This window comes from Myotis davidii, unplaced genomic scaffold (assembly GCF_000327345.1).
Source record: "Myotis davidii unplaced genomic scaffold, ASM32734v1 scaffold118, whole genome shotgun sequence".
NCBI lineage: Eukaryota > Metazoa > Chordata > Mammalia > Chiroptera > Vespertilionidae > Myotis > Myotis davidii.
In genome coordinates this window covers 1,962,532-1,976,835 of record NW_006290441.1, presented here as the reverse complement: position 1 = coordinate 1,976,835, position 14,304 = coordinate 1,962,532, and the positions used below count along the sequence as shown (strand labels likewise).

The 14,304-nt window shown below is 36.0% G+C and overlaps 1 protein-coding gene across 1 annotated transcript in view; it reads right to left on the bottom strand.

The window, feature by feature from the left end:
* Nucleotides 1-14,304, bottom strand: part of SBF2 (SET binding factor 2) — a 314,832-nt gene that overhangs the window by 274,465 nt on the left and 26,063 nt on the right. The window lies entirely within an intron of this gene.

Genomic DNA, 14,304 nt, shown 5'->3' with positions numbered 1-14,304 from the left:
GTTTTGAAAATATATTTAATGATATTTTGGATAAAGTCTAAGTCCTTCATTACTTGATTCCCTCCACTTCCCATATCTCTCATAACCTCTCACATTTCTATACCTCTGCACAAGTAGCTATATCCCCATTCACCTTCACCTGGCTAATTCTTACCCATCCTTCAAAACCACTCACAGGTACTATCTCTTCTGGAAAGTCTTCTTAGACCACACCCTGCTCTCTCCAAACCCACTGTACCAATCTAGGTTAAATACCCCTTCTACATTCATCTTTATTTATTTATTTATTTATTTTAATCCTCATCTGAGGGTATTTTTCCATTAATTTTTATAGAGTGGGAAGGGAAAGACAGAGAGAAATGTCGATGTGAGAGAAACATATCGATTGGTTGCCTCTTGCACGAGCCCCGATCAGAGGGAGCCTGCAACAGAAGTACATGCCCCTGACGGGAATCAAATCCGGGACCCTTCGGTCCACAGGCTGACACCCTATCCACTGAGCCAAACCATCTAGGGCTACATTCACCCTTATTTTTATACATATACAAATGAAATGTTATAATGTTGTCTTGCATTTTGCTTTATTTTTTGCACTCATACTTAGATTCGAGGCCTCTTTCCCTCTTTCACTGAGATAAAACACTTGTTTCCCTACCCCAGCATCTAACACAGTACCTGACACATAGTCAGAGATCAAAAAAAGTTGTTCAAATGGCTTCAAAGTCATATTATTTCTATTCTATTATGTTGCCTCTCTAGACAAGTATAAAAGTTGGTAAAGTGAATGCATAAAGTCTGGGAGCATTCAAAGTGAAACAGAATGCCATCATTCTTGTTCCTTCAATCATTTATTCACCAAATATTTATTTAGTACCTCATACACGTCACACATTGGGAACACAAAGGATTTCTTCTCTCATGACACTTTGGGGTGGGGAGAGGAGAAGCCAAACATTGGCTCCGTACTCAAAGCTACTAAATAAACACTAGTGACTTATCCCTAACATTAAGAAATACATTTGGAGTGAAGGCGGAGGGACAGAGATCAAGCAAAGGACTTGTATATATGCATATAAGCATAGCCAATGGACACAGACATTGTAGGGGGAGTGAGGGCATGTGCTAGGGGGTGTGGGAGCAGCCGGGGAGAGGTCAATGGGGGAAAAGGGAGACATATGTAATAATTTAAACAATAAAGAATTTAAATTAAAAATGAATAAATAAATGTCAAAAAAAGAAATACATTTGATATAGACCATATAATGAAAGATAGCATCCTGTTTAGAAAGGTAAAAGACTTTGAATTAGATATGAGATTAGGTTACTTGAAGACAGCAATTTTCGATCTTTTTTTCTGGCTCCCACATACATGGGCATATCCAGATTTATGCATTCTTTCCATAACTCTATTAATGAACATGACATGAAGCTTCATAGTGCTTGCCAGTTACACTATCTCTTCTTAAAAAAGAAAAAAGAAAAAAAGCCAAAGCAGTTCTTTACGACTTGCAAAGCCAGAACTTCAAGAGAAACCAATCCTAATTTTCCTGGCCACAATGATTAGACCCGGGAGGATCACCTGAAGGCTGCCTTCTAAGGTCTCTCTATATTAGAGAATGTAGCAGACTCCTGGCTGCCCACCCAATATCTATTTTTCCTTTTTTCCCCTACTAGGAGATTTTATTGGGGATGGCAATATGGCCAGCTCAAAAACAAACAAATAAAAAACGCCTACTAAATTGTTCTCTCTCTCTTTTAGTCAGGTATAATTATATACTAGTTCTGGTCAAAGAGATACAAATGGAAGTCATTAGGAGCACTTCTGAGAAAGCTCTTTTTTTCACATTTTCTATTTAAATTTATTGGGGTAATATTGGTTAATAATATTATTTAAGTTTCAGGAGTAAAACTTTATAATCCATCATCTATATATACCATTATGCATTCACCACCCAAAGTCCAGTCTCCTTCCATCATCATATATTTGACCCCCTTTTATTCTCCATTTTCCCCCACCCTCTTTCCCCTCTGGTAACCACCATACTGTTCACTGTGTCTATGAGTTTGTTTGTTGTTGTTTTGTTTCACATACCACATATAAGTAAAATCACATGGTTCTTGTCCTTTTTCATCTGACTTACTTCACTTAGCATGATACTCAAGGTCCATCCATGTCACTGCAAATGGCAATATTTCATCTTTTTATGGCTGAGTAGGTTACACTATATATGTATACTCTTTAAAAAATAAAATAAATAAATAAAGGTGTCACAAATTTTGGGCTTAATTATCAGTACCAAATTGCCAGGCCCTCTCCAAATTCTAAACATTTTCTGATATGCAATTAAACAGATAGGCTCATTAAACATTTACGAGAAATTGACAAGAATGGTTATGCATTGCTTGTTTAAACTGTGGTGGGTAGAGGGAAAACAGAGAGAAGGAAATCCAAGACCATGTGACTTCCACAGATCCAAGAATAACTAGGGATAGTCCTGTTTATATATGGGGCTTCCTCTAGTCTAAGAGCTTTCCTCCCACTGTCCCTTTCATCTGTAATTTCTGAAAGACAGTCTCTCCATTTATGGGATGTCCCCTTATTTTCGTGTTCTTATTCTAGGCAGAAAGAAGGGGAAAGGAGGAGAGGGTTAAAAATGTGACTGCGTCTTCTTCCTTTTAAAAAGAGCCTTTCTGCTTCTTGTTGGAAAATTGGAAAGCCACATGCAAAAGAATGAAACTAGACTGCTCTCTGACACCATACACAAAAATTAACTGAAAATAGATTAAATATTTGAATACAAGACTCAAAACAATATAATGCATAGAAGAAAACATAGGTACTAAACTTATGGACCTTGGTCTCAGAGGGGGTTTTGTGAACATGACCCCAAAGTCCAGGGAAATAAAAGCAAAAATAAATGAATGGGACTGTATCAAATTAAAAAGCTTCTGCACAGCAAAGAAAGTATCAACAAAACAAAGAGGCACCCAACCAAATGGGAGAAGATAGTTGCAAACAATAAGGGGATACTATCCAAAAATACATGAAGAACTCAAAAATATATGTTGAACTCATGTTGAGTTCAACAACAAGGAACAAACAATTCAATTAAAAAATGGGCAGAGGACCTGAACAGACCCTTTTCCTAGCAGACATACAGATGGCTGACAGACATATTAAAAGGTGCTCAACTTCACTGGTTATAAGGGAAATGCAAATCAAAACCAGGAGATACCACCGCACACCTGTTAGAATAGCTATGATCAATAATAACAAGTGTTATAGAGAATATAGAAAAAAGGGAAGCCTTGTACACTGCTGATGGGAATGCAAACTGGTATAGCCTTTATGGAAAACAGTATGGAGGCTCCTCAAAAAATGAAGAACAGAGCTATCATATGACTCAGCAGTCCCTCTTCTAGAGATCTACCTGAAAAAATTAAAAACTACTTATTTGACCCGGCCAGCGTGGCTCAGTGGTTGAGCATCGACCTATGAACCAGGAGGTCATGGTTTGATTCCCAGTCAGGGCCCATGCCCGGGTTGCAGCTCAATCCTCAAGGGGGTGTGCATGAGGCAGCCAATCAATGATTCTCTCTCACCATTGATGTTTCTCTCTCCCTCTCCCTTCCTCTCTGAAATCAATAAAAAATATTTTTAAAAAGCACTACCTATTTGTAAAGACATATGTACCTTTTCTTTCCATGCAGCATTAATTCACAATATCCAAGATGTGGAAACAACTGAAGTATCATTTATTGGATGACTGACCAAAGAAGTGGTACATATACAGTATATAAGAAACTCCACAACTTAACACCTCTAAAAACAAACAATCTGATTTAAAAATGGGCAGAAAACCTAAATAGACATTTCTCCAAAAAAGACATGCAGGTGGCCAACAGACATACAAAAAGCTCAACGTCACTAATCATCAGAGAAATGCAAATTAAAACCATAATGAGATACACTCATACCCGTCAAGATGGTTATCATCAATAAATCAACCAATAAAAAGTGTTGGTAAAAACAGGAAGAAAACAGAACCCTCATGGTGGGAATGCAGATTGATATATGCACCCCTATTTTCACTGCAGCATTTATTACAATAGCCAAGATATGGAAGCAACCCAAGTGTCCATCAATAGATGAACAGATAAAAAAAAAAAAGATGCAGTATACATATATACAAGGGACTTAGCCATAAAAAAGAATGAAATCTTGCCATGTGGGACAACATGGATGAACCTAATGGGTATTATGCTAAGTGAAATAAGTGAGACAGAGAAAGACAAATACCAATGATTTACAAAACAGAAACAAACTCACAGAGAGAACAAACTGATTGTCACCAGTTGGGAAAATGGGTGAAGAAGGAGAAAAGGATTTAAGAAGTATAAATTGCCAGTTATAAAAACAGTCACAGGGATGTACTAGTAAAGTACACATATGGTCACATAGGGAATGAATATGGTCAATAATATTGAAATAACTATATATGGGTTGGTCACTTCATAAGGCATATAAATGTCTAATCACTATGTTGTACACCAGAAACATAATGTATGTCAGTTGGAAAACAAATGAACTACAAATAAGTTATTGAAAAAATAAATTAAAATATTTTAAAGAATTATAATTATAGTAATAAAACATTTTCAAAGACCTTTTCCATCTCCCACATCTCCAAAATAAACAATGAGACTAACATAATTTAATAATTAAAACTGCACAACTCATTTTATATACCTTGGCTCTACAAACTTGAGAGGATATAGAGGACAGGGGAAAAAAGAGAATGGGGTGTTCTGGGATTGCTCCAAATGAAAGAAATCCTTTTTACATCACTAAGTTTTATACCAAAATCACAGAAAACATATCCTAATAATGACAAAAGTGACATCTCACACATAATAATTACTATGTACCAGGCACTGTTCTCTTTATGTGTATTAATTCATTTGCCTTTTATATTATTTTTTTCCTATTAGATTGATGAAAAAGGCACAGAGTCTTTATATAATTTGCTCAAGGTCACAGGTTACTAAGTGGAAAAGCCAGCATTAAAACTCAAGCAGTCTGGTTCTGAAGTCCATGCTCTCTCTCAATCACTTTACCAAAATGTCTTTCTAGATGTTACACCTTAAAGTCATTTGGAGGGTCAAACTGGACAGAGCTGAAACTATTTCCTTCTTACTATCTTGTCAAGGTACTGCTACTCTCCCAGTCACCCAAATTTGAATCTGTGAGATAACTTTTAGCCCACAGTGCAATCCATATTCAATTAGTCATACAACCAAACCCTAGCAATTAATCCCTTTCCACTCTTATCGTCATCATCCTGAAATTCCACACCCAAAAACTGCATCTACTTTTCAGGAAGTCAATAGCTCATGCTAACCTTACTAATGAAACATTAATGAACTGCAGGTCTCTAGTACCAATTTTATAGAACATAATTATAATAAAATATTTTTATTCCCCCATAAAAGTTCTCCTTATTAACTTTAGCCCATCATTCTAGCCTGTACATTAACTTTTCCTTCCAGATATATACCAAACACTAATTGGAAAAGCAAAATTTTAAATTAAAATGTATCAATCACATTCCCTATTCAAATGACTCATGAAGGCTTTAAAGTTTCAGTACTGAAAATAAATTCTACAGGAAAGTGAGTTTTTTAACCCTGAAATTACACTTGGGGGTAGGGTGCTCTCACTTCAATTACAGAACCACAACTTATATGACCCTTACGTGCTTTCTTTAATCCATTTTGGTTCCAATGAGTATCAGTGAGATTTTAAAAGGGCTTTACCATATAGGGAGAACCAAATAGAAACAGAGGCCAAGATTTAAAACAGTCTGCAGATAATATAAATCAGAGTATTCTCGAACCTTTTTTACTTCCTGAAACATAGATGTTAGTTACACAGTATACCATGGTAAATAACAAGATTCTCAATAGTCTCAGTATCTCAACACAATGATGGCCCAGCCAAGTGGCGCAAGTCCACACTCAGCTACCACAGCGTATTTGCTCTCAGCATTCATCAATCCTAATCTTTTCCAAACCAGCAAATCATCCAAAGCCCAAAAGTACTGTGAAGTTCCCTCATATGGATCCCTTGATTCCCAACTCCCTTTGTGCCAGGATGTGGGAAATACTATCTACTCTTTCTCTTGGGAGGCAGATAGAAAGAATTGTTGATTCTGACCTATACCTCAACCCCTCCTATTTTGTTTTAAATCTGGGAAAAAATGACTCTTTTACCTGCTTGGTAACTGACAATAGAAATAACTTTAGTCAATTACTATACTCTTAACCTCCACATAATATGAAGTAGCTACCTGAACCAAAAGGCTAAGGTGACCTGAGATTATAGAATTCATCACTATTGGTATCTGAAACGGGCCAGATATAAATTTAGTGTGACCTGGATTAGATTAACTTCACATTATTCAATGCCTTGTCATATTTCCAAACCCTTGTGGCACTGCAGTTAACACCTCTGAAAATGACTGCCAGAGCAGTAGCAAGAGCTCATGGCTCCACTAGCCAGAGCTGGCACTACTCTCCAATCTCCAATAGGGTCTGTTGCAAAGTTAGCCAAAAATAATGTCCAAAGATTTGCCAGAGTTGGAGTTTCTTTTTGAAAAGCAGAAGGCAACTTAATTAAGATCCTAAAAATACACTGACATAGTACAACATCCAGTATTACATGGAACCAGATCCCCATCTTAGTCACTTCCTAGATTATGTAAGTGTCTGGACTCTCACCCTGAGCATAATACAATTAAATAGGATGGTAAGATTCCATATTCTGCCCTGTATATGTTCTAGAAAATATAACTTTATTAGGTTAAGAGTTCTTTATTCGTAATTTAATGACACTTCTAAACATTGTAGAACCTTCAACTTTTGAAAAAAATTTGAATATGTATATACATATATATTTGTTGTTGTTGTGTTGTTAATCCTTACTCGAGGATATTTTTCCCATTGATTTTATTTTTAGAGAGAGTGGAAGGGATGGGAAAGAGACAGAGAGAGAAACATCAATGTGAGAGAGACACGACTGGTTGTCTCCCATATACGTCCCTACCAGGGCCAGGATCAAGCCTGCAATCAAGGTTAGTGCCCTTGACCAAAATCGAACCTGAGACCCTTCAGTCTGCAGGCCAACACTCTAACCACTGAACAAAACCGCCTAGGGCCAATATGTATGTATTTTAATACAAATTTAGCCAACAAGTTTTTGAGGGAGAAAAAGCATAGTTTTTCCAAGTACAGTAACAACTGGAATATTAATGTAAATCAGGTTAATGCTGTTATACATTTGTGAGAAAGAACAAGGCCATTGAGGATGGTGTGTATCACTCTGAAGGTGAAGTCCATCATCACCATCAAAATGCTACTAGACTAAATAAGACACCTGTCTTGTTTACCACTGTACTCCTGACAACCAACACATTGTCTAGTACCCAGCAGACACTAAGAAAATACTTAAAGATGTATTCAATACAGGCTAAAGCTACATGAACCCTTGGCAAGAGTATTGTATACAAACTAATTTAATAACCAAAAGGGGGTGGGATTTGACCAGAGGACCTTCAAGGTTCCTTCCAAACCCTGAGATTCCATAGCATTTTAATCAGTACATTATTGAAGATTTTAAATGAGCATCACACTCCATTACAGGAAAGACCTTTAGAGAAATTTCTACCAATAAATAGAGGCTGCATCACAAACTACCAGTCTTTTTATACAAATCTTTGTCAAGCAGGAGGGAAAAAAGAAAGAAAAAGAGCAAAAGAGAATCATTAAACTAGACAATTAAACCAAGTCTACGAGTTGTATTAAAATAAATCCTAAATGCTACATTATGTATGCTAAGAAATAATTAGGAGAAAAAGCCCCTCGTATAAAAAGTACATAGAATCATCCTTTTTCTTGGCAATCCCAAATTAAAAAGCCCAGTATCAGTTGAGCAATTGCTCAGTTACAGGACTTAGAAATACATAGGATTTTTATACTTGTACTTAATCTGCTTTAATGATAAGCTGTAAATGTGTGACTCTACATTTCTCTACCCTTTTCTCTGTCCTTGTATGGAATGCATTAAATATGTAACCTATTTGATTACAGATAATTATAATCACAGTCATGGATAACTCATGTCTGACTAAGTCTTGGCTAGTATCAGCCAAGAAACTAATATCCATCACTTCATATTATATATATTTTTAATTATTTGGTAAGGTTATAGTTATAATGTTTGGTAATATCAAAAATATGCAAATTATAGAAACAATTTTACTTAGTTCATTTGCTTTCCTTAGATTATTTGCAAACTATGGGCCAGCATTGTTCCTGTCTCTGCTTTATTATTTTTTAATAGTATGTATCATTTCACAATTACCATATAATTTACTTATTCATTATGGTTAGTGACAGTCTCTCTCCACTAGAACTTTAAATTCTAAGAGAGGGATTTTAGCTGATTCACCACCATATCTTCATCACCCATCTCTGTACTTGACACAGTCAGCATTCTAGAAAGACCTGTTAAATGAATGAACTAAATTTTTAAATGGCTATAAATTTTAAAGCAAAAGTCTGGAAAAGTGAGCAACCTACCCCAAAAGTTGTATTTTCCTAAGTACTCACAAGCCAGCTCTTTAATAATCTTTTTTTAGTCACCAGTGATTTATATCTAAGTTATTAATTTCTGAACTCCACCCCTGTCCCTTTTTCAGGTTTAGAAACAATTCTTCACTTTTAGTAATAGCATCACATCATTCTTCTTAAAGTTGTCTCTGTCACCAACAGGCAACAAACAGGCTCTTCTATGATCTAACACTACAGACAATACCTAGGTAGAACAACATTAACTTAAATAAATATTCATGTAAAGTTGAAAAGCATCTTCCAGAAATTTTAAAGAGGCCACATTAAGTTTAAAAGAATCTCTAGTTGATGAAATGAGTGAAAAGTATTATTATGAGTAGGGAGCCTTCTTTTCAACACAGAACACGGCTCTTCCTCCATTAATCTTGTCTGAAAGTAAAATATTTAAAACCAGAATCCGGGTTTCTACCTCATCTTGCTTATCAGTTCTCAGAAATCTCAGGAAAAGCAATCGTTTTCTGGGTCAAAAGCCCAGTGAACTTCAAACAATGGAAACCATGATTAATTCACAAAATGGTAATAGTTCTCGTGTAAGTTTTATAGCAGTTTCCAAAGTAAATACATAGTACTCAATTCGAGAAAAATACTGAAGATCTTACTACTCTTGATGAAATTCTTTAGTCAGTTATGAATCCAATAGTAGAATCTAACTTTTTCATTAGAACAGTATGGCTATTATAATCAAAGCCATTCCTGAGTTCACACATATCATAGGTGGTTCTTATAAATACAGTTGACCCCCAGTGTCCTTAAGGGATTGGCTCCAGGTCTCCCAAGGACACCAAAATCCTCAAATGCTTGAATCCCGTATATAAAATGGTGTTCATAGTCTATATAATAAAGGCTAATATGTAAATTGACCGAACAGCCGAATGACCAGTCGTTATGATGCACACTGACCACCAGGGAGCAGCCAATGCAGGAACTGCCCCCCTGGTGGTCAGTGCACTCCATAGGGCGAGCGCTGCTCAGCCAGAAGCCAAGCTCAAGGGTAGTGAGTGCAGTGGCAGTAGCAGGAGCCTCTCCGCCCCCATGGCAGCACTAAGGATGTCCAACTGACGGCTGAGGCCCACTCCCAGACTGCAAGAGGGCACAGGCTGGGCTGAGGGACCCACCCCTGCAAGTGCACAAATCTTATGCACCGGGCCTCTAGTTTGTATAAATCTCCACACATTCCTTCTAAACTGAATTACATGTAATACCTAACAGTGAAAATGCTGTGTAAATACTTGTTATACTGTATTGTTTAGGGAATAATGACAAGAAAAAACAATGTGTACAGGTTCAGTATAGACACAACCATCATAGTGCTAACTACATACTACACATCAACAACAACCTAATGTTTTTTATCAAATATTTTCATACATGGTTGGTTGAATTTGGGGATATAGACACCGTGGACATGGAGCCTGCAGACATACAGGGCTAACTGTATGGTCTAGCTTTGAAAGAAATAAAAGCTGCCGACTCTTGAATTACCACAGATTTGTGCTATTAGGCCCTTCTGATTTTAGTGTTAAAACACTTCTTGTCATGTCTTTCTAATGTCAGTTAAGCTTTCCTAACTAGAATAAGACTTGTCTTGTTAATGTTTTAACTTTATAAAAAAGAAGAAAAAACCTTTTTAAAAAAATATCAACTTGACCCATCTAACACAAAGAATAGAGCATTATATTCTAGTTTTAAAAAAACTTCAGCAGAAAGTCAAAAGAACAGGGTTTTAGTATCATCCCAGGGAATAGTAAATAGGTTTATGATATTGGGCAAGTTATTGAATCCCTAGATTTCAATACCTAATTTTTAGCATGAATGAAAATTAGTATGAGTACTTAAATTTAATTTACCTAAACTGTCAATTTTCTCTTTAGTTTTCCAAATCTTGAATTTACAAATTTTCCCAACTTCTGAAATGATCTCTCTAAATTTCCACATGTATTTCACATTCTGAATAATTACTAACTTGAAGTATCTTTAAGCTAGAAAAAATTAGCCATTTAAAGAAATAAACCTTACTAAATAAGGATTTATTATTTTTAACTTTAACTTATGAAATATTGATCCTACTTTTATATTTCATTATATTTAAGGAGATATCAGAAATCATTCCTGCCACCCCAGTTCATGGACACATTTCAGTGCAACGCAATAGTAAACTATTGCTGACATAAGTACAAGCAATATAGAAATACTTCCAATTAAGGCATACATATATAACTTCAAGGCATTACTTAAAGTAAGGAGTCTGGTAATGATAAAAATTTGCTATAATAGTAGGCACAGCCACATCACTGATAAATTCAAGTTTATTAATCACTCGAGTGATTAATAAACTTTTAATTCTCAAACATTAAAAGCTTTTCTTTAATAAATATACACCTTAGTAATGCAATCCTCTAAATCTTTGTATACTGGTGATATTAGTGACATTTTATAGACACATAAGTACCACTAGAGGCCACTAAATACTTCACTTTTTAAAACGTACATATTTATAAGTTATATGGAGATGACAATGAATACTCAAGGCACAATACAAACTCAAACAAAAAGATGTGGACCTATTTCATGCAGTAATCAGGATTTCTCGATCATCGAAGACTTTGATTGATTAGACCAAGAACTTGGGTATGAGAGAATGGATAATAGCAAAATATCATTCCTTATATACCTTTGAAAATAGATTATATAACCTAGAAAGTTGGTGCTCTCTAAACAGCTGTTGCCTTTTATAATCAATCTATATACCTATACATAGGTATATTTACTGATACAGATAAAATCCCAGAGTTTAGTACTCTTTCTTAAATCTCACAAAGTCTGTCACATATAATAATGTTTTTATATCTAAAGTTGCCTACCATCTATATCAATTAAAACTTTAATAGCCTAGCTGGTGTAGCTCAACAGTTGAGTGTCACCCCAGGAATCAAGAGGCCACTGGTTCGATTCCCAGTCAGGACACATGCCCAGGTTGCAGGCTCAATCCCCTGTGGAAGGCGTGCAGGAGGCATTGATGATGTTTCTCTCTTATCGACCTTCCTCTCTCTATCTTCTCCCTTCCTCTTGCTCTTAAAAAAAATCAATAAAAACATATTTAAAACTTTAATAACGAAGATCTATCCCACAGATTTGAATATACCCAAAATTCTGGCTTCAAGAGGAAAACCTGGCTCAGCAGAATAGATAACACCTGAGAAAACTCTGCTCTCAGTTGCTCTGGGAACTGCTGCTAGTCTCCTATGTCCCCTCATTTCTTCCAGTGTCCTCCTCCTTACTAAAGTTAAACATAAAAAAATAAAGGGCTCAAGTAGCATCGAGAGATTCTGCAGAGCCAAGTGAAATCTATGAAACAAAATGGGACTTCTTGCTGACTATCCACCCTTTTTGCATGGTGATGCACTATTTTTCAAGAGTTTTCAAGTATTCCAGGGAAGCTTTATTCAGTCGTGCTTTTGGCTTAACTAAAGGTCGCAAAGATGTTCTCCTAAGTTTTCTTTTAAAATCTTTATCGTTTTAGTTTCCACATTTAGTCTATAATCCATCTCAGATTAATTTTAATGTATGGTGTAAGGTAAAGTCAAGGCTAACTTTTTTCCAAATAGATATTCAGTTATCCTGGCACCATTTATTGAAAACCCTATCTTTTCCACAACTGAATTGCCTTAGCAACTCTACTGAAAATCAACTTATCATATATGTGGGTTTGCTTCTATACTTTTGCATGGATCTACCTGTACATCCTTAAGTCAATGCCACATTGTCTTGCATACTGAGCTTTATAATCAGTTGGTCTTTAAACCAGGTAGTGCAAGTCCTCCAACTTTGTTCTTTGTTGTTCAAACTGTTTGGCTATTTGCTATACATTATGTCTTAGAGATTTGTTCATGTCACTGTATAAAGCTGTATCTGATACTTCTCAAAAATATTTTAGTAATAAAATATACATAACATAAAATTTATGATCTTAACCATTATTAAGTGTACAGTTCAGTAGTGTTAAATACATTCACATTTTTCTGCAACCAATCTCCAGAACTCTTTCCTCTTGCAAAACTGAAAATCTATATCCATTACACAACTTCTCATGCCTCCCTCCCTGACCCCTGGGCAAGCACTAGGAGCCTAGAAATTTGACTACTGTCTGTCTCTATGAATTTTACTATTCTAGGGCGTTCACATAAGTGGAATTATGCAGTATCTGTCTTTTAATAACTGGGTTATTTCACTTAGCATAATGTCCTCAAGGTTTATCCATGTTGTAGTATAAGTCAGAATTTCCTTCTTTTTTAAGACTGAATAAAATTTCATTATGTGTATATACCACAATCTGTTTATCCAATCATCTGTCAATGGATACTTGGGTTGCTTACACCTTTGGCCTATTGTAATTAATGCTAGGGCTGTACGTACAAATATCTGGTTCGAGTCCCTACTTTCAGTTCTTTTGGGTGTATACCAAGAAGTGAAATTACTGGATCATATAATTATATGTTCAACTTTTTGAGGAAGCACCATACAGCTTTCCATTGCATCTTCACAATTTTATATTCCCAGCAACAGTGCACAAGGATTTTAATTTTTCCTTATGTTTGCCAACACTTGCTATTTTCTGTTGTTTTTAATAGTAGTGATCACAATAGGTGTAAAGTCATATCTCACTGTGGTTGTGATTTGCATTTTCCTAAAGATTAGTGACGTTAGCATCATTTATGTGTTTGTTAGCCATTTGTACATCTTCTATCTCATACCTTTTAAAAGCTGCATTATATTCTAATGAGCAACTGTGGTACCACTAATCCAATCAGTGACTGACAGTTTTCAATTTTCTGCCATGAATAACCTTATACATGCATATCTGTAAGTAACCAACAAATCAGTTTGTTCAAGAATAGTTTCAGTTTATGTGTATTTTCCAATATACGACCTTTCACTCTCAAAAGCATTCTGATAAGCAAATTACATGAGAGATGAGTAGCAACATTCCATGTTGTAATAGGGCCAGGCTATTTGCAAACAACATGACTTTGTGCTAGGTTAGACCTGAGTAGTGTCTACATCTTCCTCAGGAAGTGTTCTATGGCCCCAAAGCACCAGGCTTAGCAGAACCCCCACATGGCAAGAAAACTTTGTCTAAGGTGGTTCTGAGAGTAGTACTGAAGTAGCAGAGCATGGAGACAGGGAAGGTGAAAGATTCTGTGGCGTAAATGAGGCTATCAATGCACTAGTAAAATAAGCACAATTGAAAGTAACTGAAAGTCTAATATACAAGAACAAACCATTTTGGTGAGCATGTAGGAATGTGAGGAAAATAACACCAAGATTGACTATCCTCCAACCTCAGAGATGTAAGAGAATCAACTGTCTCAAACTGCCGGGAGCCAGTCCATCCTTGCTGTTTCAAGGGACCTGGCATATATGGCATACTGTTCTTAATATGTTTGCTTACCTTCTTGGCACTATGTGTTTTAACCAAGGTCACCTCTCCGAGAAAGGTTATTTCCCCAGGTAGAGATTTTCCCCTGAAGTTAGGGAGGGAATAAAACCTCTTAACTGCCAGGCAGGTAATTAATCACTTTAACTACGAACAGTCATGCTTAAGTACATAATCCT